The 5052-nt window shown below is 27.0% G+C and overlaps 1 pseudogene; it reads right to left on the bottom strand.

The window, feature by feature from the left end:
* Window positions 1–1543: 1543 nt before the first annotated feature.
* Window positions 1544–3083, bottom strand: LOC107462712 (monosaccharide-sensing protein 2-like; annotated as a pseudogene).
* Window positions 3084–5052: the final 1969 nt, after the last annotated feature.

Genomic DNA, 5052 nt, shown 5'->3' with positions numbered 1-5052 from the left:
CTGAAATATGCGATTACTCAAATGGTATCATATCAAAACACACGCAGAGAAATAATTCAAAGGCAAGATATTGTAATGATCAAATGCAATCAATCAAGTTAATGAGGAAACCAATGTATAGAGATTGAAAGGGAGAAATGTTTGTTTCTTTTTGCGAAATTTCTGAATATAGTAGAAATGAAAAAAAAAAATGTCGGTGATTGAGAAAGGAAGCGAGCAAAACTGCATTTCAAGATAGAAAAAATAGCAGAAGATGAGGAACTACCTTCCGAATTGTGATCGACGACGATGGGGAGAAGGGTTTTGTGGGGTTTAAGGTTTTAAAACAGACTATGCCATGCATGGAAATATTTAAATTCAATCAACTGAATTATGTAATTTATATGTAAAATGAAATTAAATAAAAACTTGAAAAATACTTCAATATTAAAAAATATTAATATATTATTATAATTTATCAAAATTTTTATATTTTTACATAAATATTATGTCCAAAATATAATAAAAAATTAAAATAAATATTCTTTATGTCTTATCTTACATTTATATTTATGCTTTTTATTTTTAATCAAAGATAGAGAATTTTATTAAGACGTAAATACCAAATCGATACTTAAAAATTCTAACGTTGACAAAATGGTATCTGACTTTTGTTATTAATAAAATAGTCCTTACTGCTAAAGTGACCACTATATTTTACTGAGATGGCAGCATTCTTAAACTAATTATTTAGATATAATTAATAATTAAATTTAAACAATAGATAAAAAATTTTCAAATCACTCCAAATTTACTCTAATTTTCTCAAATCTCCCTCTCAACTAGAACCCTGAAAAATTGTCCCAAGCTTGAAAAATTTTTCAAAACCATAGTTCAGCGAATTACACATAAAAATTTGCAACTTCTCTTCTCTCTCCTCTATTACTTTTTTACTTATCTCCAACCAAAGAAAGCTTAAAAATTTTGTTACTTATATTATTTGTATGTATGTTTAATATTAGATTTTTTAATAGATATTTAATCGTATACTATAATAAGAGTAATAAAGTTTAACCCAATCATCTATTACTTACAAATGTTTTAAGTGCAAGAATTTGATTAGAATATTATCAATCCATAACACTTAAAAGTTGTTTAAGTATTTGTATTGTAATTTCTATTTTTAAAAGTATAGGGAAATAAAGACACAATCTTAACTGTACCAGCAAAAGGTTCCAATATTTCCATTTCACCAATGAGATCTTCAACTCTCAATAGGAATTGGAATCAAAATCAACTAAAGACTCGAACTATATCAATCTACTGCTGCTTCAATTCCTTGTGATTACAATAATGATAATATTATGAATGTTCTGTTTGCCAATGATCTCAGACACAAATAGAAAATTTATCTTTATAAACTCTTTTATTGTCCCATTTTGGGTTAAGCAAAGACAGAGACATTTTGTTTATTTTTTTTCTCGAAATAGTTGTGTTGTGTCTTCCAATGTCTCTATCTTTGTTCTGAGACAGTTACCAAATAAGACGACGATCGTCGAGCTTTTTAGCTTGCCATGGTGGCAGGATCAGCTCCAGGCTTAGCACCAATGGCAAAGAACTCGATGATGACTTCTAATGGCATGCCCTTTGTCTTAGGAACTTTCACGTAAACAAACACCCAAGAAATGATGCAACCACAAACAAACAATGAAAGACACCATTGAGTCCAATTTGATGCAGCAAGAATGGGAATGAAGATTTGATCATTAATGTGCTGATCCAAAATGTGAGTGCACAAATTGAGATGCATATTCCTTTCACACTTGTTGGAAAAATCTCTGCACAAATAATGTTGGGAATCACACCAAATCTCATGCAAAATATGCTCTCATAGACAATGACACATGTTGCTGTTACTGGTGCATTCACAATAGAACTCATGGGTAATGAATCCCTTTGTACTAGTACTGTTAGAGACACTATCAAGATGGGAATTGTGTTGAGCAATAGTGCCCTGCATTTCACAAATAATTATTCCCATTTAGAACAACGATGCATTATTTGTCCGTAAATTGCATATAAGAATGTAATTGGAGGTCAGTTTCTGAATAAAAATACAGAGATCTAAAGACACAAACTGATCGAAGAAGATCGACGAAATTTATATTCATCCAAAATATGGATACGGTAGATACAAATTTTTACTATCTCTCTACTATCTCAGTATCTTTGTATTTTGTGACTTAGAACAGTGTTATCGAATAAGACTATAGAAAGATATGATTATAACTTATAATACACTTTACGAAAGAATATCTTGAACAACAAGAAAAGGCTAAAGCAAATTTAAACTACATAATAAATTTTAATATTGTAGCTAAACTTACCTCCTGCCTGAAATATCCATAAGTTTTTGGAAAGAGCAATGCAAGTGAGCATAGAAAATGTTATAATGACATTTACGAGTAAAGAAGCTGATGTTTCAGTAATTCCAAAATTTGAAAGAAGTGCTCCAACACCTGCATCCTCAAGGATTTTACCATAAGTGCTGATAAGTTGTCCTTGTGAGTTTCTGCGGTCTTCCTCAACTCTGCAATGTTAATGTTACCCTTGGCGTCGGTTCCCACAAAAACAATTTTTATGCCACACATGGTAGCACTGGCAGGATTTGTACCATGTGCCGAGACAGGTATAATGCAAACATTGTGGTGGTGGTCTCCTCTTGCCTGCACTTTCTAATTTCCAAAATAATTAAGAATCATTGTATGAATTTATTTGAGCAACATTAAAAAAAATTGATCTCCTATAAATATGTAGCAAGAGACAATAGCACAATTGAAGGTTATTAACTATCGGATAAAATGAACAAGTACAAAGTTAAATAAAAATGTCAAATATTGCTTTGTAATGTAAGTAAATCAGAAGAGTCATAAATTAACTCATAAATTGATAAAAAAAATCATTTTCAATAACAAATATTTTTCATAAAAGTTAAGCGGACATGTTTAAAATGAGCCAAGTCATCATACCAAATGATATGCTCGAATAAAGTCCAACATACTCTCCTGCACCTCAAGCATTTGGTTGCAAAGAGAAGGAGTCATATCCGTAATGGTACACAGCAAGTCACCCAAATTGTTGAATATTTTTTGACACCAAATTTTATTGTTTAGACACAGAAAATAAAATTAAAAATTTTTTTTCTCTCCCATATTTTCAGGCCAAAGATTATTTATAAGAGTCTAAAAAGAACTATTTAAACATCTAACTAGTTACCTGATAACCTTAAACTTGTTCAGTTGGTGCAAAACGGTGAATATTAATGTATGAAAATATTTTTTTTTGGTGACTAATGTATGGAAATATTTAAATTCAATCAACTGAATTATGTAATTTATATATAAAATGAAATTGAATAAAAACTTGAAAAATACTTCAATATTAAAAAATATCAATATATTATTATAATTTATAAAAAAATTTATATTTTTACATAAATATTACGTCCAAAATATAATAAAAAAATTAAAATTAATATTTTCTATGTCTTAAATTTATATTTATGCTTTTTTTAAAAAAAAATATAAAGATGGATGAATTTACTAAAGATTTTAATAAATACTAAAATGATCATATATTAGATATATATTTAGTTTTTTTTTTTGCAAATAACGTTAGAAAAATAAAATATTTTTATACTTAAAATTTTATAATTTTATGTTAAATAATTTTTTTTATTTTTATTTTTTGTAAATGACAAGATAAAAAAAGTTAAAAAATTATATAGATCAGCTTTTGATTTATTTTGTGTGTGTACTTTTTAAATAGTTATTCCCAAATATTTTTAAAAAAGTTTGGATCAAATAGACAAAATGTTTGCTAAATACAAAAATTGTTTGTCATTTTAAAAAATATGATTATTTTTTTGTCATATTCTTAAATTATTCTTAAATTATTCTTAGGATTATTTTTATTAATGATATGAAGTTTTTAAAACTAATTTGATAACTTTCCCATAAATATTAATGTGAGGAATAACTAATATTTGAATTTTTAACTAATATTTTATAGGTTAACGTTTTCGGCATATAAATTATTTGGATAAATTAAATGCTAAAATTGCTTGAATGTGAAGAATAATTCTAAGTAAAAATAGTTAAATTTTCATAACTATAAGGATATATAATTTTAGGGCAATTTACGTTTTTAAATTGTTTCAATCTCAAATTTACACAAATGCATTGTTTTAAAAATGGTTACGTAATTACGTTGTTTCACTATATTATATAAACCGCTACTAGCAGTAGCGGTTTATAATTACACAGAAACCGCTAGAACCAGCAACGGATTCTGTTTATTTATGGATCTTCATAAACCGCTGCTGCCAGCAGCGGTTTATGTTTGTTGAAATGCGTGCGATAGTGGTTTACGTTCAGTAATAATAATACAAATCAAATTTAATCCAATTCATGCATGTTATTGTTACAATTTCTTCCTTTTCTTTTTTTTTTTAGTTTTATAAACGGACGTGAAAAAAATACATTTGAGTCTTGTATGATATTTTTATAAAATAAATTTTATTTTATTGTGTTGAGTTTTCATACCAAATAGAAATTAAAATAAGAAAACGAAAGAAAGTGACTTATTTTATTAAAAAATTATAAAAGAATAATTGAAGCAGTCATTAATTAGATATGAAGAGATTTAATTTTAATTAAATTTTATCTTAAGAAGCTATAAATAATTAATTATTTAAATGGATATAATTTTTTATGAAATTTTATGGTGCAGGAATCGTGTGTATGACAAGCACTTATATAATAAGAGCAGTGATTGGATCTAAAACTTTATTATTAGCATGGTCGTTAGCACCCAAAACCTTATTGTTATGATCTTCGGTCTCCTCATTTTATATACTTCACATTTTCTCCTTCCTAATTGTTATCGTGCTGGAGACTCATACTAACAAGAGGAGTTACACTTATATAAAACCGTTGACAACATTTTAGATAAGTACAAATAAAATTAAATTATATAAAAATAAGACAAAATAATATTTTAAATAGGTCCATT

This window comes from Arachis duranensis, chromosome 8 (genome assembly GCF_000817695.3).
Source record: "Arachis duranensis cultivar V14167 chromosome 8, aradu.V14167.gnm2.J7QH, whole genome shotgun sequence".
NCBI classification, from domain to species: Eukaryota; Viridiplantae; Streptophyta; class Magnoliopsida; order Fabales; family Fabaceae; genus Arachis; species Arachis duranensis.
Note: the sequence above shows the minus strand (reverse complement) of the source record. Positions and strands in the feature narration are given on the sequence as shown.